Source organism: Callithrix jacchus, chromosome 7 (genome assembly GCF_049354715.1).
Source record: "Callithrix jacchus isolate 240 chromosome 7, calJac240_pri, whole genome shotgun sequence".
Classification (NCBI taxonomy): domain Eukaryota; kingdom Metazoa; phylum Chordata; class Mammalia; order Primates; family Cebidae; genus Callithrix; species Callithrix jacchus.
The window spans coordinates 4,278,004-4,300,722 of record NC_133508.1 but is presented as its reverse complement, the minus strand read 5'-3'; the positions used below and the strand labels follow the sequence as shown (position 1 = coordinate 4,300,722).

Below are 22,719 nucleotides of genomic sequence, written 5' to 3'. Positions count from 1 at the left end.
AAAGTCACGATACAGAACAGATGGGTTGACCCAGTGAACTCTCTTGCACTGTTCCTTTATACCCATTCATACCCACCCACCCGTTCACTCCAATTTGTGAATATCACCGATGCTTCTTATCATCTTCCATCATATAGTCTTGCCTTTCCATGTTATATAAATTGAGTCATACAGAATATAGACCTTGTTTATGGCTTCTTTAACTTAGAAATATGCATTTAATATTCATGATAACTTACATAAATCAATTATTTGTTCTCTTTCATTGCTCATTTGGATCCCATTACATGCATACATGCATAGTTTGTCTATCCATTCATTGGGTGAGCGCTATCATGGCTGTTTCCAGGTTTTGGTAAACATAAATAAAGCTGTTATAAGCATTCAGAACTCTCAAAGTGCACAGCTAAGAGATACTCTGATAAATGAATAATTTTGTTGCAAGAATTTGCTGAACTAAAAACTCAGTATTTGGAAAGAAGGAAACAATATCAGAGAGCTTCATTGATATCTAAAGCTACAATTAGAAAGAGAGAACTGGGATTGGAAGTGACAGTTTCTTCGAGACACTGGCAATACAGTGGCTATACAGGCTGTGTAAGTGGCTATACAGGCCAACCTAGGCTCTAAATGTGCAGTGACAGGGATTATTGCTTGTGATCACAAATTTTCAAATCTTTTGTTTTCTTCAGTTCCGGCATTCCCAGCTGCATCCTGTTGCTAAGTGAGTGACTCTGAATATCTGAGGTTCAGTGCTTTAACATGGTGCACGGCGTTTATTATGAAAGTCATTTATGAAATAATGGCCAATGTTCACCAGCACAGTAAGTTCTACGAGCATCTAGAAATCAGAAGTCTGCTTAATTAATGCATGTTTCCCCAGGTGTATATCAGTTGAGAAAACTGTATTGTATCTGAGTGAATAAACACATGAGCAGCAGCAGTTACTGAAATGAGAACACAAAGAACTGTGCAGTCTTAGATCCAAAGTTAGATGAGCCCATCAGAGTTCCAACTCTTCATAAATGAGAAAAACTGAAAAAACTGCTATGTACATGTCACAAATAATTTGCAAATACATTATTCTAGAAATCTTATCTGACTATGGTTTTCCTCAAAACTCTATTTCATAAACTTGTGTTAGAATAGGACTTGAGATGCTACTCAAGCATTTCAGAAGAAGTATAGTTACCGTGGCTTTGTCTGAGGTGGAATAGAAAAAAAAAATGACAGGATATAACATTTAGAAATGATCTATCTTTGGATATGAAGAACTATTAGGGTTAATTTTTTAGATTGATAATTTAATGAAATGTAGGGATATTGGCAGTGAAAGGATAATTGCAAGGCATTAAAATTGTGGAGAAACAAGCTTCTGAAATACTTAAATCTGAAATGAAGAGTCCTGTGATAATTTCCCCCTCTGACACTCAGCAAAGAGATAATCAGTAGTCTGTGTTTTTCTTTCTCCTTACCTGCCTCTAAAAATATCGCAGGTTTTCTCATCACAACTGTATTTCACAGGAAGGGTGTGAAGATAAGTGAGTTGCCATCTGTGAAACACTTTAATATCAGGGGTGCTATACTTAAAGATAGTGAGAAAGTAGAAAGAAAATAGGTGACAACTTGCTGAAAAATCTGTCATTGTCCATTTACGGTTAACTTCAGGGTGGCTCCTGATAAAACCTTCACCCAAAGGCATGTGGGTCTATTTGCACAAAGTAGTACGCTGAGTATTGTATAAAGCACACTAAACACCTTTTAAGTCACTCTTTCAAAATAGCAACGGTCTCAGGGAGGAACATACACAAGGCTATGCTGCTACGTTGACATATCTTAGACAGCTGAGAGAAAAAAATATGCAGGGTAAAATAAACTTCCCATTACAAAAGCAACAAAGAAAAACACAAATTCAACTTTTCTACATGTACTGCAAATTTAACAGGTCCAACACCGTTTTTGCTTGTTCCCTAAGGTGCATATCTTCAAGAATGACTGCACTCACCGTTCAGTCTTCCAAGTTAAAATGGAAGACTAAGCCATGACTCCTTTTCCTTGCTTTGATTTACCAGCCACTAAATCCTGGCATGTTTCCCTCTAAGTCCTCACAAGAGATACTGCTATACTCCTTTACAATTTCTAACAACTCTATAATCTATTCCCTAACTGACATTTTTGCCTTTAACCTTATCTAATCCTCTGTATTAGTCATAGTTCTCCAGAGAACTAGAACTAATAGAATATAAATGCATATAAAAGGTATATTATGAGGAGCTGGCTCATATGATCATGGAGGCTGAAAAATCTGCTATCAGAGAACCAGGAAAGCCAGAGGTGTCTTTCGGTCTGAGTGTGACAGCCTGAGAACCAGGGGAGCCCATGATGTAAATCGCAGCTGAAGAACCAGAGAAGAAAAGATAGGATGTCCTATGGGTGTCAGTGTGTGTGTGGCAGGTCTCTTGGAGACAGCATACTATCGGGCCTTAATATTTTATCCAGTGTCCCACCCTGTGCCTTTTAAATGGGGGCATTTAGCTCATTTACATTCAAGGCTAGTACTGATATGTGGGTGACAAAGTAATCTGTACAACAAACCCCTGTGGACCTGAGTTTACCTACATAACAAACCTGCACGTGTACCCTCCAACCTAAAATAAAAGTTAGAAAAAAGAAATGAGATGTCCCAGTTCAAGCAGTGATGCAGGGAAAAAAAACATACGTTTTCCTTTATTCCACCTTTTGTTTTCCTCAGGTTTTTAACGGATCCGACGATGCCCAGCCATGCAGGGGAGAGCCACCTCTCTCACAGAGTTTACTAACATAAATGCTATTCTTGTCCAGAAACACTCTCACAGATGTACCAAGAGGCAAGGTTTAATCTGGGTTCTCTGTGGCCCACTCACCATTGACACACCATTAACTATCACACCCCCCAAATTTACAACTCAGCCTAATAACTGTTGCCAGAATTCTCCTGGCCCACACATGTGTGCACTTGCACGCTGTTAAAAGATAAACTTTACCCAAACTAAATTTAAAAGAGGTTAATTGAGCAAAGAACGATTCATGAATCAGACAGCCTCCTGAACCACAGTAGGCTCAGAGACTCCAGTGCAGCCATATGTAGGAAGAACATTTATGGACAGAAAATGGAAAGTGACACACAGAAAACAGAAGTGAGGTACAGAAACAGCCAGATTGTCTGTTTGCCTTATTTGAACATGGTTTGAACAATTCACCACCTTTGATTAGAAAAAACTCAGTGATTGGCACAAGAATCGGCTACAGTCTGTTTACAAGTCCGTTTAGGTCACCGTCACAATGTACACAGAAACATTTACGCTGAACTTAAAATATGTGAGCAGGCAGCTTTAAACTCGATTAAACAACACACATATACACACACCATCCCTGATGCCCACAAAATGACTCTGCTGATGCTTTTATCCAATATAATCAAATTTGGGAATCCTAGTATTGCAGTCCAACCTATTTGATCTTCTTGATTTGTCTCTGAAGCTTGATCTCTTACCGCTCTCCTACTGTGGGCTAAATTCAAGTGATAATGAGGAATTTGCATTTCCCAAATAGATCATGCTTTACTGACATTACAGTCTTTGAGCTGCCTTTTCTTCTGTCGGTAATACTATTTTCCTATTAGTATTACAGCATTAAAAAGTCCTCATCCTTGTGGGGTTAGGACATTATCTTTTTTGTAAAGTTTCTCAGGACTAAGATTTCCCTCTTTTTTTCCTGCATCTTTCTTTGCCACTTCACTTTTGCACTATATTGCAGTTATTTATTCATCTGTGTGTGTATGTATGCGCTTATGTTTTTATTTTCCTGCTTTGCCCACTATGAATTCTTTAAAAGAATGGTAGTGCCTCGCATTTCTGTACCCCTGGAGCCCATCACAGGTCCTGGCACATAATTTACATTCAATAAATGTTTAAGAAAGGATGAAAGAGGAGGAAAAAGCACAAGGAAAAGAGTAAGGAAAATCAAGGAAGGGAGGTAAGGAAGGCAGGAGAAGTATTTCCTTTATGATAATGACACTTGAAATTCAAATATATTTTCCCTAGGAAACCCTATTATGGTAGCCCCAAATGGGAATTAGATTGTATACCAATTTCTTTGGTGCATACCTGATTTGTAATTTTCATGAGGAAATGTAACACATGAAAGCAGCCCTTCCTTATAAAAAGGAAACTGTATGTGACACGCAAGGCCCAAGATCTGGATTAATCATTGATTGGAAATTTAAGATTGGTAAGATGATGTAAAGAGCCTTGAGATAAATTATTAGGATAGTACACACAAGGATGTTTCATGTTCACCAGAAACCATATTTCCTATTTATTGTAACATTTAATCATGTGTTTTGTTGTTACATTTGGAAATAAACTTTTGCCTAACATGATAAATTGATGAACCAATCACACAGCTATCCTCTAGGGCTTTGTGGGTTTTGCAAGACAGAATATACTTACTTCTCAAATCTGAAGCATATAAAACATAAATAAATATATTTATTTAGAGCCACATTTAGTTTCCCTTATCATGACTGATCTTGGTTCCCTGATAGAGGATTCTATTTAAAGTACACAAAGTATGGAATTAAAAGACCTTAATGTTGATCATTATAACCAGTATTTGAACATGATTTTCAGTAATTATGTCCTTTTTCAGTCCTAGGATATCTTAAGCTAGACAACAATCTAGCATACAAAATATATAATTTTTAAATTAATACTATTGTGTTTCTCACAATATAAGATAGTGCTTGAAATTCTTCTAGCCAGTTCCAAAAGTAATTCTGGATGAAAATTATATGGAAAAAAGAGAAAGTCCTTCACCCATGTCACAGGTTGTAGTATTTCGGATGTCAGCTCCTGCCATCACTTTTACTTCCGAGAATTTAAGAACGTAGCTAGCTGACTAAAGCAATCATTACATTATTAAGTGAAATTTGCTCACCTGATTATGGAGGCTGAGAAGTCCCACAATCAACTGTCTGCAAGCCGAAAATACAGGAAAGATGGAGGTATCAAGTCAGTCTCATTCCAAGAGCCTGAAAAGCAGAGAAGCCAATGGTGTGAGTCCAAACACAGGCAAAGACCAATGTCCCAGCTCTCAATAGTCAGACAGGAAGCAAAAACAGTGAGTTTCTCCTTCTTCGACCTCTTGTTCTATTCAGGCCCTCATGGATGGATAATGTCATCAGTGGTGCTGAGTACACCAATTCAAATGCCAATGTCATCCAGAAACACCCTCACAGGCATATCCTGAAATAATGTTTGGTCAAATCTCTGGGCAGTCCATGATCTAGTCACACTGACACATAAAATGAACCATCACGGCTATGAAGTCTCCATATAAAGTTACTATATTGTGTCTCCCATGTCTGTTATAAAAAGCAGTAAAGAATATAAAAATTATAAGTGAAATTTGCACACCTCTTTCAGGACTATTGAAAGGAACATCATCTTATATCAATGAGTAGCAAGTATTATGGTGAATCACTCAGGAATTGAGGTGATTCACAAAGGAGACCCCTTGGTATTCCCTTGTCCAATAATCATGGCAAATTGACTATAGCAGCAGCCATGGCCAGAGAAAGCTTTGGTGATAGTGGCTCATTCCACCAGGCAAGCCACATAGACCAACAGAGGGGCAGCTGAGGATGATGAGAATTTAAAATAGGCAAGAGAGGAAGCCAGGAGATAAGTGGTGGGTTGTAAGCTGCAAGCAATAAGAGCTATAGTTTATCCAACTAACATTCCTCTTTATAGGTTGCCCGGGAAGAGAGACAAGCTATAATCTTGGGGGATCTGTTCTCAGATGGGGTGAATATCCTAAACAAGTGGAATCCAACGTGCAGAAGGTGAACTGTAGGAGTTGCTTTGGTGGCCTCCAGGAGACCCACCATGTTTAGGGCTGAGGCACTTCTGTCATTTCTCTCAGTCTGACTCCTCCTTAGGAGCTGTCCTCAGCTGAAGGATGCTTTCTCACACAGGTTCCTCACCTTTTCTGTGTGGTGGGAAAGCAGAGATCTGGAGAGACCCATGGGGCTGCAGGAGGATTTTTTGTAACATGATCATGGGCTCAGTGAAATCGTTTCCTGATTCTGAGCAAAGGACAAAGGAATGGGTTGCCTTTTATGCACCTGTGGTACAGGTTGATGCAGCAAGAAGTAGTTTGACAGAAGCCAGAACAAAGCAGTTAATTAACTTGTGACATGTCTTGTGATGTACTTTACATTTGAAAAGGAACATTTTGAGAAACATATTTTGCAGTTTTTAGTTTATCTGCTCTGTGACCTCACAGCTGGTCAGCAAGAAAAACAGGGATTTCTAGATGGCTGGGAACTTTGCTGAAAACGTGGAGAGGATAGATAAGGTTAAATGGTTTACCTTTTAAGGCAATTAATATTCTGCCTTAAACAGAGCTGGGGAGGTATCATATTAAACAGCACACGACACAGCAAAATTTACTTTATTATATAGCAACTACAAATTATAAGGTTTTGTTTTACTATTATTGCTATTATTTAATTCCCTTCTTCATCTGAAAGCAACTAACATTTAGTGAGTGGCTGATCAATGTGGCAATCCAAAGTCCAGCCCCCTCACCTCAATTTGGGAAATATTTGAAGGCTTAGTTCAGCTCACATGTCAGCAGGGGAACTGTGTGAGTCCCTATTGAGACTGTGGCAGCAAAAGTTCTCCTTCTGCTCACTCTGTTTTCTTCACCTTCCAATAAGCCATCTGCAAGCAGGTCTTTAACTTAGAGTCCATTTCCTGGGGAGCCTGACCTGCACAAGGAAGTGGAAGTTGTTACTGACTGCGACATGCACAATGACGAAGGAAGCATTCTGTGTGTTCTCTCCAGTGACAAAAATAGGGAAGGAATATTGGCAAGAACAACTTTGACTACAAATTTTGGTGCTTCGTAGTAAGGTTCAACTTCGGGTGCAACCCAGAAGAGGAAAACACTTTTTAAGCTCACCAACTTAATCAGAGAAAAAACTAGAACCGAAGAACCAGTTTACCTGACATTGGGAAAATTATCTCTGTACTTTTTCCCTTGAGTAGCGGTTCTTTTTTTTTTTTTTATTGAGACGGAGTTTCGCTCTTGTTACTCAGGCTGGGGTGCAATGGCATGATCTCGGCTCACCGCAACCTCCGCCTCCTGGGTTCAGGCAATTCTCCTGCCTCAGCCTCCCCAGTAGCTGGGACTACAGGCGCGCGCCACCATGCCCAGCTAATTTTTACATTTTTAGTAGAGACGGGGTTTCACCATGTTGACCAGGATGGTCTCCATCTCTTGACCTTGTGATCCACCCTCCTCGGTCTACCAAAGTGCTGGGATTACAGGCCTGAGCCACCACGCCCAGCCGAGTAGTGGTTCTTAAATCCAACTCTGCTTTGGGATCATAAATCAGAATTTTTGTTTGGTTTTATTGTTATTGTTCTGTTTTAATAAAGATTCCCAGACCCAAACCAAACTTTCTAAATCAGAATCTGTCATGGGAACTTCCATTAAAATCTATATTTTTAAAAGCCACACAAACAATTGTGATGAATGGATCACTCTGGAAATTGTGACTTAGGGAACCTTTACCAAGGGAGTGGTATTAGTCTGCTGAGACTGCCATGAAATAGTATCACAAATTGGGTGGCTGAAACAACAGAAATTTAGTGTGTCCCAGTTCTGAAGGCTGAAACCCAAGGTTAAGGTGTTAACAGGGTTGGTTGTCTTGAGGGCTATGAGGAAAGGATCGGTTCCATGCCTTTCCCCTGGCCTCCGGGGGTCTTCATGTATGTCTCGGTCCAAATTTCCCCTTTTTATAAGGATAGTGATTATATTCCATTAGAGGCTCCCTCTATTCCATGAAGTATACTTTTCTCTTAACTAATTACATCTGCAACCACCCTGTTCCCAAATGAGATTACATTCTAAGGTATTGTAGGTTAGGATTCAACACATGAATTTTGGGGAGATACAATTCAATCTATCCCAGAAGTCTATGATTACAACTATTGTTCAATTTGATCTTTTAAAAAGAAAACCAGTGGAAAACAAAGAAGGTAAGCTAAGGAAGAGGGAACTGGTGGAGACAATGATTTTCTCACTTGCACCTGGCCTCTGCTCCCACGCCGTAGGCATATCAGTATTAGGATATGGGGGGGAGGGTTGTGCTCCATCTCAGCCTTGCTGGATTTAGTTCTGCTCTCCCACAGCTTAGCAGGTGCTCTTCACCCCTGTTAATTTTTGTGTCCCTCTCCATTGTTATGGCCAATGCCATCAAAATGGGTCCTCATTGTTAAATTAGGCTCCTAAAGGTAAAGATCTTGTCACTTGGATTGCTTACATTATGCTTACAACTTTAATGATTTTGATTTTGCAATGTAATCATTATTTTTATTATGATTTTGCTCACCACTTGAGCTTTCCACAACTAACATAAGCAAACATTTACTGATGGCCCGGTAAAACATGGTGCACCAAGTAGTACAAAAATAGGATATAATATTTCATCTTAATCTAATTGCAATGGTTTTACTAACCAAAGCAAAAGCTTCGGACCAATAAATAAGTGTGCAGTCACAGAACTGATGTAAGTAATCATTAAGGTCACATACCATTACTTTAAATAGCTCTTGGATTTTTTTTTTTCTGCTAGTTTTCTAGACTATTATTCTGAATGTCACATCAGATAAGATAAATTTTCATTGCCTCCTGGATATGGTCTAATAAAAGGATATGGTATCATTTTGGGAACATAATCAATACACTGACATTTTCCAAGAACGATGTTTCATAGAGATTTAAGACCTAAATAAACAAACAAATCCTAGCATGTGGTAGCACCTCTACAATTTAAGAATACTTTTCTAAAATTTCCCCAAAGAGTTAATTTTAATGAGTGGCGTACTAGAAAGTTAAGCACTACTGAAGACCTTTCTAAGATTGTGTGAAAGAAAGACTGTGGCTTATTTTCTCAGTCCTTGGAGACAAATAGCCAAATTGTGTTAAAAGAAAAAAAAAGGTTAAACTAAAGGAGAATTTAAAAAACAAGCTTTGTTTGCTCTATTAATAGTAAGTTTCTTAAGGAAATTTTATATTCTTTACACAGATAGAAGTCAGACTGGCAAACATCACTGTAAACTTCCTAAAAAATACACATTCTCAACATTTTATCTCAACATTGCAATACATCTTTCCCATCCTGCAGATGAAAGGTAAAGCAATCTCTTGTGGGACTTGTCTGTTGGGTCTTCAACTTGAACAGTGCAGCTTGCCTACACACTCTCAGGGAAGAGCTTGTTCTGTTACCTAATTCTTCAAAATTAGGGCACAGTGGTAAGAAGTCAAACCTAATTATGTTTTCTGACAGCTAGAGTCACCCACCTCCCGGGACCGCTTCTTAAAGGGAACTTTGAGGGTAGGAGGAATAACAAGTTTCAGAAACCAATGCAACAACCATGAAGTTTCCCATTTTATCACCATCCCATCCCTTCTCAATGGATTCCTCTTCTTCCATAAAAATCCAGCACATGGAATCCTCTAATCAAAGGCAAAAAAAGATAATGAAACTAAGTAGTACTATTTGCTTTCGTTCTGTACTTGACAAGACAACTGGATGTAATCTTGTATCAGAGGATGCAAAGTAAACTTGCTTCATCCACTCAGGTTTTTGGGGATAGTAACTTTTTGTCATTGCACAGTACAATTTTTGGGCTTTTGTTTCACATTTACAAATTTCTCCAGAGTGTGAATTCCCAGGGTGTCAGAAGAACTGACTTTCTTGTCTTCAGAATCTATTGGCTTTTAAATCTTTTAAATAATTTCACCTGGTGCCTTGAAAAATCCTTCCAGAAGTCTTCCATATCCATTTAGTGAGTTCTGGTCATGGTTATTCGGTGTGGGTGCAGAGTATGCAGGAAGGAAGTGGTAGGTGACGAACTGTGTATTCCCATCACATGCAGATATATGACATAGGCTGAGAAGTGTTTAGGGAAAACTTACAAAATTGCGGGACTACATAAGCGCATAAGCCCTAATTGAGCAGCCAGTAATATTATGAGAATAGAAGCTGACAAAGCAACTTTTCTTGCAGGAAATTTTACAGCTTCCTTTAAATTTATTCCAGGAATTATTGGACCCTACTCCCTGAACCAAGGACCCACTCTGGGCACTCGCAGAAGCCTTGCTTCTTCACCATCCTCACCTCCTAGGAGCTCTCAGAGCACAGAATCACAGGGTGACACTTACGGGATCAAGAGTCTTCTGCTGGAGGGATTTGGACTTGGCATCTTTGTCAATATTGGCAAAGGCTTTCTGGGTCTGGCTTGTGGACATTCCTGTGAGCTAGACAACTGCACATTTCTACAAAAAATAAGAGAATAGTAAATTAATATCTTTGAATGAAACTCTCACAAGCATTGCTGAAATGGAAGTCAAAGTCATACTAAAGTCACGTGTATAGAGGCCATATCATGAGGAGAAGCAGGTTGGGAATTACTGGGCAAAAAGTAAACAGACAGGAACAGCTGCTCCTGCTTTCCAGGGCCTTCTCTGAATAAGTGGTGGCTATACTATTCCTTTGGCAAACAGGTGGATTAACTAAGTAAAAATCAATCAAATGAATAATATAATGAGGTAAATTAATGCTATTCTTTAAAAATGGTATGAAAGAATATTCCATGTAACTATAACATATTTTTATTCTGCACTAAATTTATCTTTATAAATAAATGTAACTATAACTAACATATGTTTTTATTATGCACTAAATTTATCTTTGCTTCTTGTATTGACTTTTCTTCAGTTTATTTTATAGATCAAATGTCCTCTCTGGGCCCAGCTACTTTTTAGTATCTTATTGATATTCCTTATTGACATACAGAAGTGATAAACGTAGTCCGAAAATAAAAGCCCAACTTATGGCTTTTTGTCCTTTTTCTTTTTTTTTTTGTGACAAGGTCTTACTCTGCCATCCAGGCTAGAGTGCAATGGTGCAATCATGGCTCACTGAAAACTCTGTCTCCCTGGTTCAAATGATTCTCATACCTGTTTCCCAAGTAGCTGTGATTATAGGCATGTGCCACCATGCCCAGTTAATTTTTGTATTTTTAGTAGAGACAAGGTTTTGTCACATTGGCCAGGCTGGTCTCAAGTTCCTGACCTCAAGTGATCTTCCCCGCCTCAGATCTGCCTGCCTGGGATTACAGGCATGAGCCCCCATGCCCAGCACCAGCTTGTTCCTTAAACAAGTTCTTCAACCTGTTAGTTAATATTCTTTTCCCCAAGTTGGAAAAAAAATACATAGCAACCTGGGTTTATGGATCTGAATTTTGGTAGGGTGCCAATGAGAGTGTATATTCTCTCTTGAGTCCACACTGGTTACAATAACTTCTGAAAACACTCAGACATTAAGCAGGGAAAGGGCAACCTGGTTTTTCACCCTTAGCACTTTGGATGCAGATTTCACTATCTCTGAAGTCACGTAACATTTGTCCATGTTTCCCTGTGGTCTTAAATGTTTGAGACAGTTATTTTGATAATCAGAGGCAAAACCCAAGGAATCTAAGCAGGGCAGAGCTACCTTACGATACCGACGGTAGCAGCACTGATTTTTTCCAGGAATAATTCCACGCCACATTACAGCTTTCATACTGGGAGGCCTCCTTGAGAGGTTACTTTATTTCACCTACATTCAACTGTACTGGTCACCTCCATTCAATTTTCTGTAGCTATTGGCTGGACATTTACTAAATATCACAAATGGGGTGGGAACTGTGAAGCTGAGATAAAAGGGTCAGTTCTATTGTCAAAAACTTCAGAATCTGGAGGAGAAAGGAAAATAACCTAACAATTAGAAAATGCCAAGTGCTGTAGCGAAGTAACTACAGGGTGCTTAACAGAGGCACACCTGCCCCATACTGAGGAGAAGGGTTAACGGAAGACTTAGCCATGACTAAGCCTTGGAGAACGCATAGGAAGTAGTCTTGAGAAGAAGGAAGATAAGCATTCCAATCAGAGAGCTCAACAAGAAAATATAACGTGGAGACACATGGAGAGTTTTGTATACCGGGAATCTGTAAGTATATTGATATAATTAAACCATATGGAATGGAGGCATGGATGGAGCAACAAATAATCCTGGAGCGATGGGCAAGGATCAGATGATGGTCAGATGACTTCGAGGCCAAGAGATTCACAGTTTAGTACAGGCGATGGGGAACTCAGAATATTTTTTTATAAAGCCAGTAAAATTATATTGACAGATGTGCATTTTAAGTGAATCAAGCTATGGCACTGGGCGAAAGAATCTTGATGGACAAGACAGTTTGGAGGACAACGGGAAGCTGATAAGCTAAAGAAGGTACTGTGTCAGTTTAGCAGAGAAGACAACCACATGTGAAAAAGAACTAAGGGAACATTTCCTGGTATCTTTCACTAAGGTATTTAAGGAAGAGAGGTGGTAAGACAGGGTTAAGATGGCATATCTCTTGAGAAGACTGTAATTTCTACATCAGACATGTTAAGCTGGAGATGCTACTTTAGTAGAGGTATCCAGTAGAGAAACAAAATCACATTCTTAGCAGAGCTATCAGAGTAGGATTTTTATTACATTGAGTGAATATCTGAGAAGAAACTGAACGGTGTCAGAGATGTAAGAGGAAATTAGGGAGGTTTCAGGGTCTAAAGATGTGGTCAGCTATATCTAATGCATAAAGCAAAGCAAGATAATTAGTCAGATGAAAGAGGAGGGCTAGTCATACTCTTCAACTCCCATTTCATTAAACAAGTTGCCAAGAAAAATAGAAATTATGTAATCAAAAGGAAAATGTAACCACTGAACACAAAGTTTTGAGAAATTTTTGATGATATAAATAAGTGGAATAATATCATTAAATGATTAAATGTAATCATATCCTACCTGTACTGCAATGTCCAACTGCAGATTTTCATGAGACTCTGATAAGCTAATTCAAAGATTAAATTGAAGACAAAAATTAAAGTAACCAAGAAATACTGGAAAATGATAATCTTGTATATACAAGATATACACATGCATATACTTATATATGATAAAAAGTAATGTCCTAATAGATTAAAGATGCAGAATAGTAGAACAAACTATAAGGTAATATTTTATGACCTTCTGAAGCAGTTAACACAAGTCTTACTACCAGAAAAGTACTGACAGATTACACAAAATTTTTAAAAATCATGCTCAACACAATATAACATTAAAATTATTTAAATCAACATAATGGGAGAGAGATTTGAAATACATTAAGGATTAAATGCCTTTAAGCTAAAAATCTCCTAGAAACCAATATAATAAGGCAAACCACGCTATAAAATATTAACAAAGATTATAAAAGAGAAAGCTACAGTAGCATATGGCCAGTAAATACATAGAAAGGTGAATGACTTAACTAATAAAGAAATAAGATATTTTTCACAATAAGATAGTCATACCAAAGAAGTGTGGTTCTGATGTAAGAATCTGGATGTGAGGCCGGGCGCGGTGGCTCAAGCCTGTAATCCCAGCACTTTGGGAGGCCGAGATGGGTGGATCACGAGGTCGAGAGATCGAGACCATCCCGGTCAACATGGTGAAACCCCGTCTCTACTTAAAATACAAAAAATTAGCTGGGCATGGTGGCGCATGCCTGTAATCCCAGCTACTCGGGAGGCTGAGGCAGGAGAATTGCCTGAACCCAGGAGGCGGAGGTTGCAGTGAGCCGAGATCGCGCCATTGCACTCCAGTCTGGGTAACAAGAGCGAAACTCTGTCTCAAAAAAAAAAAAGAATCTGGATGTGAATCCTCATTTGCTGTTGATGAGAAAAGATGAATGATTTTCGTAATGACTTGGAAATATTTCTAAATTTTTAAAATGCATTTGTCTATGACTCATCAACCCTATTAAAAATACTCATTGAAATATTGTTTAAAGACAAAAATGTTAACAACTTAAATGTTCATCATCAGCAAAGAGGCTCTATGCATTATGGGGCATCCACAGCATAGCCATTAATAGAATGAAGTAGACCCCCCCCACACTGATGTGCCACCAGGGAGAGACCTGTAGGACATATTAAACATGTAAAGGGCAAGGAATGAAAAGCAATTTAATCTACCTATATCATGTATATACACATATAAATGTATAGCAAGAGGAATAGGAAGATACGCACTCAGGGATTGGCAGTTTTTAACTGGAAGATGGCAAGAAAATGAAGGGGGAATAACCCTGAATTATGTAGCATTTAATTGTTTCCATCTAGCATATAAAAACATCAATTATATTTGGTGAACTGATCCTTGAGTTTTAGTTTGGGACTTAGAAGCTCATGTGTGGTAGTTTGAAGAATGCAGAAGCAAGTAATTGGAGGAAATGAATGGAATACTCTTTCAGGAAGCTGATCTGTATAGGCCATAGTGACCAACAAGGACAGCAACTGGTAGACAGCATTGTTTTTTTAAAGCAACTCATTATAAGTTTCATGTGTGTTTGCTTAGCTTGGGTTTTAAGCAGAAAATGTAAGTAATCAAGAAGTGTTTATTATTACGTGCTGTGTATTAAACAATGAAAAATTTCTTTTTATTAAAACAAATGAAAACAGCATCAGAAAACAGAACTGCAGAAGTGAGATGAGGAGGTGGGGTCCCTTCTCATTGCCCTGCATCCATCTCCCCAGAACAACAGATTTCTATACAAAGTAACTTGGTTTAATGCTTGACTTTTAAATGCCTCATGTTTGTCTGACAGGCATTGTCAGTCTTCACTTTTAATTCTTATAGTAGTTTAAATGTCTCTATCTCAACTTCCTTTTCTCTGAGGTTAAACATTTTAACAGCAATGATTTCTCCATGAAGTGGGAAAGATGACCCAGCATAAAGGATGTTAGCTCTATTGAATGAACAGTTCCCGGAATCCTATATGTTGAGAAGTATATTGTGTTTATTAAATTCTCTCGAGATCCCTGATTATGCTCTTCCCTGCCCACAGTGTTTCTTGATATTTGATGTGAGCATTCAGAAGAAAAAGCAATTCAGTAATTAGACTACATAAAATTAAACTTATTTGGAAGAAGAGTAATCTAGTTGGGGCTGCATTTTTTGTTTTGTTTTGTTTTAATCCGGTTATTGGGAGATAGAACTTTTGAAGAATATAAATCAAAAGATAAGACCATATTTTCAAATGAACAAAATTAGAATTGAAATGTCAAGTATAGAGAGATATGAATGAGGAAAAGGTTTATATGTTGAGTTGAGGACTTAATATCACTAGTTTGTGAATATGTTTTCCAATCTATCATGCATTGTTTATGATTCCAATAGTTGTTAGGGGCACATATTATTCGAAGGCACTGACTGATAACAATATAATAGACTGAAGGTAATTAGGCATATTTTCTCTTTTTATCCATTGAGATTTCTTTTTGTCACATGAAGCAGGAGAGATATTAACCACAGATTTATAGGTAATGGACTATGCAGAATAGTGTACCCATGATTTCCCTGTTATTCTCTGCTGCATATTTTACTGATCCACATTTGTTTAGCTTTTACTGTTTGCAAGACTGGGAAAGTCAAAGCTCTATACTTAGAAGTGAAGATAGAAATGCTGATTATTTTTCTCCCCTTGGGAATAACCCTCTGGCCTCCAGGCACTTCTTTTAAAAATAGCTTCTGTCTGCCTTGTGCCATTATTATCACAGATACAATTCCCACCCTGACTGTCTGGAACTGAAATCCATCTTCTGTATTCAAGAGCAGTTCATCTGTGCATGACGTGCTTTTATGTGAGTCATTGTGGTATACGTCAGCTTGAGTTGTTGGTGTTTCCATAAAGTGTCTACTTTGCATCCCTATGACACGGCATGAAAAAAAGTGGGTAATAAAAATTATCTCTGTGCTGCACTATCTTACCTATATGTAGAACCTATCATCCCAGGTGCTTTTGCCAGCCAAAATAAAAAGCAGAAGGGAGGTAATTTTATGCACCTATGACATATAAATCTCCCATGCAGTCTTTCTATCTACTGTCCTTGTGTTTAAGATGATCCATTGTTTGGTCAGGAAAAATAAAGGAAAATAAAGGGCAGCATCTTACAGCATGGGCTTTCTGCTAAAAAGGAAGAAGTGGTTACATGAAAGGGGACATGTGCAGAAGCAGCCAATATATTTTCCGGAAAAGCACGATATGGCATACACACAAATATTCACACACACATAAAGATATATATAACATAGATATGCATTATACATATGTGCACACAGACACACACATAAATATTTTTAACATGTTATTATTTCTGTGAGACTATAGTTGTATTTTTCCCCAAAGCAATACTGACGCTAGAAGAAAAAATAGAAAATGAAGTACACTTCTTTTCTAACAAATTTATATGAGGAAGATGAAAAGCATTTTAAATTATATATAAAGATACAGTCAGTTATTTAAACTATTATAAATCTGCCTGCTTGGGTCACAGGGGTTTTTAGCCAATATAATTAAATCAGAAATTTAATAAAAAATACTAAGAACTAAATTTTTTCTTTGAGTTTTAGATCTAAGCAAACTGTAAAAAGACCTTTAATGATTCCTGAGGCAGCAAGGTTTACATTATCTGTGTTCCCTGTGACTCAGAGAACGACTGTGGTTACAGGGACTGTGATTTTTTTCTAAGCTGATAGTTTCGCTATTGCCAGTAAGACACACACCATGCCATTGAAGAAAGTAAATGATGTCAACAAAAGTCCTGAGTTTCACTTGAGATTCATGGAGTACTGGGTAGCCTGACGGCATCATTATTTCACTAAAAACTCTCTTTCTTAGATGGAGGAGCATCCATGGCCATGATGAGAACTTCTACCATTGTCATTCATCGATTTATTCCCTTGTGATGTTATTTTTCATTGAGTGTCTGCAAGCCATGTCTTAGCGATGTCAAAGTGAAGGAAAAGGCCATTACAAAAGTAAAGAATAATCATAGCAGCATACAGAAGACAAAAGAAAGCCAGACCATGATGCACACGTTATGTGCGGGGAAGAGCAAATCTTCTCATTACACCACACTGCCTCTCAGACAACTTCTTCAGTATCTTAAGGTATGTTTCAAGCAAGGGGACCAGAATTATAGACGTTTTCTTACTGTCTCAGTCTATCTTGGATTTGAATGTTCTATTTTTGTGTTTATTTTATTCATTCTGGTTTCACTGTTCTATTGTGAGCTGGTGCTGGTCTCCCGCTTCTCTTTATCATTGGTTAATATACACATACTTTTTGGTCCCTACTTTGTGTCAATGGTAGAGACACAATGCAGAGAGTCCCTATATACAAGTTGTTTACAGTTTAGTAGAGGAGGCAGGTATGAATCACATACAGTTGCCTCTTGAATAAAGCAGGGATTTGGGGTGCTGTCTCTACATGCAAGTGAAAACCTGCATATACATTTTGACTCCCCCAGAAGTTAACTACAAATGACCTACTGTGACTGAAAGTCTTTTTTTTTTTCAGAGTCTTACTCTGCTGCCAGGCTAGAGTACAATGGTGCAATCTTGGCCTCCTGGGTTCAAGCAATTATCCTGCCGCAGCCTCCTGAGTAGCTGAGACTTCAGGGGCCTGCACCCACACCCACCTAATTTTTTGTATTTTTAGTAGAGACAGGGTTTTGCCATGTGAAACTCCTGACCTCAGGTGACCTGCTCGCCTCGGCCTCCCAAAATGCTGGGATTACAGGCATGAGCCACCACACTTGGCCTGAAAGTCTTAAAACATGAACAGTTAATTCACACATATGTTGTATGTTATGTGTATCACACACTGTATTCTTACGAGTACACTAGGGAAAAGAAAGTGTTAATAAAATCATAAGGAAAACAAATATATTTAATATCAAGTGAAGGTGGATTATCATAAAGGCCCTCATCCTCATCATCTTTACATTGAGTAGCCTGAGGAGGAGGAAGGGGAGGAGTCGGCCTTGCTGTCTCAGTGGTGGCAGAGGCAGAAGAAGGGGAGAAAGTGGAAGAGAGGCACAAGGATCAGGCACACTTGGAGTGACTTTTATTGAAAAATATCCATGTATCAGCAGACCCAGGCAGTTCAAACCTGTATTGTTCAAGGGTCAATTGTACTTCTAAAAATTGATAATTATAAACTATAAATCCTATGAGGAAAAGTCACAAAATGACAAGATTAAATATCAGAAATAACTTATTCTAGGTGAAGCAAGTAAACAAGTAACATGGAGTCTCACTCTGTCACCCAGGCTGGGTGCAGTGGCACAATCACGGCTCACTGCAACCTTTGCCACGAGAGATTCTCCTGCCTCAGACTCCTGAGTAGCTGGGATTACCAGCATGAGCTACCATGCCCAGATAATTTTTGTCTTTTTAGAGATAGGGTCTCACCTTGTTGGCCAGACTGCTCTCAAACTCCTGACCTCAAGTGATCCACCCACCTCGGGCTCCCACAGTGCAGGGAAGACAGGCATTAGCCACCACGCCCAACCCCAAGTAACTTTTAAGTTGAGATTTAACCATTTAGAAATGATTAGAAAATGAGGAGCAGAAAACATTATGGGTAAAGAGAACGTTTTTGCTAAGGCTCAAACTTTAGAGGTAGTATGTCCCATTCAGGAAACAAAGAAAGCCAGTGAAGCTCGAGACCAGATAGGAAAGATCAGGAAAAAAGACGATGCTTCAAAGTTAGTCAGGAGTTAGAGCAGGCAGGCATTGTGAGTCCATGGATGAATTTGGTCTTCTTTCTACGAGGGTATGAAAAGGTTATTGAGCATGAATGGACTGTTACTCCTTAACTTCACCCTTTGCCTGCTGGAGTAACATATCTATTACTTCCTCGAATTCATTCGTGCTCTGCACCTGACTTTAATAAATCCACTTCTACTTTCTTTTGTGATTTTAGTGAGTGTCGTATCAATCTGTCTAGCTATCCTAGTAACTTGTCTTATGGCTTTTCTTTGTTGGGAGGATTTTTTTTTACTGATTCAATCTCGTTTGCTATTGGTCTGTTTAGATTTTCTATTTCTTCATGATTCAGTCTTAGTTGGTTGTATGTTTCCAGGAATTTAGCAATTTCTTCTAAGCTATCCAATTTGCTGGCATACAATTGTTCACAATAGTCTCTTGTTAACCTTTTATCTAAAAAAAAAAAAAAACAAAATCTGAGGCATTGCTTCTTTGATTTCATTTACTTATTTACCTATTTTTTTAAGACAAAAAAAGGGTTATTTATCTTTACAGAAAACCAACTCTCCGTTTCTCTTAATTTTTCCTATTTTTATTCCCTATTTATTTCTGCTCTAATTTTTATTATATCCTTCCTTGTGCTAACTTTGGATTTAGTTTGTTCTTTTCTTGTTCCTTTGGTTTAAAAGTAGGGTTCTCACTTGAGATCTGGCGTCTTTATTGATGTATGTGTTGACAGTACAAACTTCCCCCTTGGAACTTCTTTGCAGTACCTCCTAAGTTTTTACGTGTTGTGTCTTTTTCATTTGTTTTGAGTTTTTTTAGATCTTTTTTGTTTCTTCTTTGACTGATGGGTTGTTCCACCGCGTGCTGTTTAATTCCACTTATTTGTGAATTATCCACTTTTCCTTCTGTAACTGACTTCTAGTTTCATAAAATTATGATCAGAAAAGATACTCGATATGATTCCCATCTTTTTAAGTTAATTAACATTTGCTTCGCAGTCCAACTTATGACCTATCCTGCAGAATGCTCCTTATGCATTTGAGAAGAATCTGTATTCTGCTGGTGTTTGATGGAATGTCCTATATATGTCTGTTAGATCTATTTGGTACACAGTATTATTCAAGTCTGTGGTTTTCTTGTTGATTTTATGTCTGGATGATCTATCCACTGTTGAAAGTAGGGTATTGAAATATCTAACTGTTACTGTATTGCCGTCAATTTCCTCCTTCAGATCTGTTAATATTTGCTTTTTATATTTAGGTGATCTGATGATGGGTGCACATATATTTACAAGTGTTATATCCTCTTAAAGAAGTGACTAGTTAATCATTCTGTAATGACTTTCTTTGTCTCTTATGACTGTTTTTAACTTAAAGTCTATTGTGTCTAAGTAGAGCCACTACTGATCTCTTTTGTATTCTATTTGCATGAAATACCTTTATCCATTCCTTCACTTTCAGCCCATGAATATCCTTAAGAGAAAGCGAGTCTCCTATAGATAGGCGTCATTTTTGTTGGATCCTGTTTTGCTTACCATTTGGCCACTCTTTGCCTTTTGATAGGGGAATTCAATTCACTTGCATATAAAGAGATCGTCCATAGGTAAAACGTTCTATCGCCATGTTCTTAATTGCTCCTGATGCTTTTTGGTCCTTTGTTCCTTTCCTCCCCTCTTCATGTCTTTCTTTGTGATTTGATTATTTTTACTTTTGTAGTGGTATTCTTTGATTACTTTCCCTTTATCTTTCATATATCCAGTAGAAGTTTTTTTTTTCTTTGTGGTTACAATGAGGCTTACAGAAAACACCTTCCAGGTATAACGGTCTATTTTAAACCGAGAGTAACTTAATTTCATTATATATAAAATGTTTCACTTTTACATCTTCACACTTCCAACACACACACACACACACACACACACACACAGAAAATTCATTTAGCTTTCATATATCTAAAAAAGTCTGTATTTTGCCTTTGCTTTAGAAAGATATTTTCATTGAGTATTGAATATTCAGTTGACAGATTTGCTTTTGCTTTCAGCTCTTCAAAGGTGTTGTTTGACTGTACTCTGGGCTGCACTGTTTATGATGAGAAGTCTTCTGTCATTTTAATGTTTGTCCCTCTGTATGGGATGGGTCTGTTTTCACTGGCTGCTTTTCAAACTTTATCATTTGTTTTAAGTGGCTCAAGATGATGCTTTTCAGTTCATATTTCTGTGTTTTCCTCATGCTTTCAGATCAATGACTTTCTGAGAGGTGAGTTTATGGTTTACATCAAACACGGAAAATTATCAATCAGTATTTCTTCGTGAGTTTAACTTTACCCCTCCTCTACATGCTATTTCAGGGGCAACAATCACAGGTGTTTAGTCTAACTTGATTGTACTACTGAGTCCGCATCTTTCTGAATACTCTAAACGATGTCCCTTTAATCACAGTATTTTTCACACTAACTTGTGGAATCATGAACTATTCCTGGCCCTTTGTGGGCCCAGTAATCACTACCTCTTTTTGTTTTCTGTTGGCTCTATCCTTAACTTCCAATAATTTTCTTTTTTCTTCTTCTTTTTTTTTTTTTGAAACAGTCTTACTCTGTCAACCAGGATGGAGCACAGTGGCCCAATCTTGCCTCACTGTAGCCTCAGCCTCCTGAGTAGCTGGGATTACAGGCATGTGCTACCACACCCAGCTTATTTTGTATTGTTCGTAGAGATGGCATTTTGACATATTGGCCAGACTGGTCTCCTACTCCTGACCTCAAATGATCCACCCACATTGGCCTCTCAATAGTTTCCTTCTGTGCATGAGCAGATCAGTACTCAGCTGAACACTAGAAAGGCAGTCTCTTCCAATCTCTCTTTCACTATATGCATCCCTATTCTTTCTGGTGCTCTTCCATGTAACTCTAGCTCTCCTGACCTCCCCAGATGTCCTGCTTCATCCACCTAACGAAGGAAATCTACCATGCCCTGCATAGAGCCTGGAGCTTCTCTTCGGGTAGTAAGTTAGGGCAATCATTAAGCTCACCTTACTTAGTTCCCCTTTCTTAAAGATCACCAGCCAGCATCTCCTGATGTTCAATGTCTGAAAATCCTCATTAAATATATTTTGTCTAGGATTTTAGCTGTCTCATGTCAGATGATAAATCATCTAGACTCTCTTTCTCCAGCTTGGGCAGAAGTAGAAGTCACCTTTATTGCAGTTTCTAAGGTTTACTATTAACACATGCAAACCTATCTATTTCTGATAGATTTTACAACCTTGATTTTTTAATATGATTACTTGAGCCCCCAAACTGGGATCTTATTTAAAAGCCATCAAATCAAAATCAAGTTTCTAAAAAATAACAGGTTAAAATCAGGGTGTGTGTGAAAATGCTGGTTATGTACTTTGCTGTGACTTACACTGATACCAGTATTAAACAGTTACTTGTACAAATTAGGAACAGAAGACTGAACACTAAAAATGCATCTAACTTCTTTATCTTAATACGGAAATTCTTGCATAAAATATCCAGGTGTCATGTAGCTATGCTCCAGACATGGGACTTCCTTTAGTTTGACTTTTCCTCTGCCTTACGCCTGCACTTGTGCTGAAGTGAACTGATTTGATTATTTTAATTCCATGTACAACAACTCCGTCTACTTGGTCAAATGACCCATCCTTCCCTATACTCAATGTCATAATATCTATCACAATTTCATTTAAGTGTTTAAAACAAAGCTTACAGACCACATTAATTTACAGAGCATCATGAAAAAATATCTTAAGGAAAACTAAAAAGAATAAAAAAGTATCTACTGACTATTTCCAAGCATTACGCTCGTAGTAATGGCATACTGAATCATCTGGGCAACCAACAAATTTCTTGAAACATGTTGCCCATATAATATCTAAAAATATTCTGGGCCGGGCGCGGTGGCTCAAGCCTGTAATCCCAGCACTTTGGGAGGCTGAGGCAGGTGGATCACGAGG

General features: G+C 38.1%; 1 long non-coding RNA gene across 7 annotated transcripts in view; it reads right to left on the bottom strand.

Annotated features, from left to right (window-relative positions):
• Positions 1-22,719, bottom strand: part of LOC103794084 (uncharacterized) — a 1,005,042-nt gene that overhangs the window by 914,182 nt on the left and 68,141 nt on the right. For all 7 annotated transcript variants that reach the window (XR_013520405.1, XR_013520406.1, XR_013520407.1 and 4 more), the window contains exons 2-4: positions 10,279-10,392; positions 6,633-6,814; positions 4,978-5,071 (exon numbers count right to left, since the gene is read on the bottom strand). This is a non-coding gene — a long non-coding RNA (uncharacterized LOC103794084). The remainder of the gene's footprint in view (positions 1-4,977; positions 5,072-6,632; positions 6,815-10,278; positions 10,393-22,719) is intronic.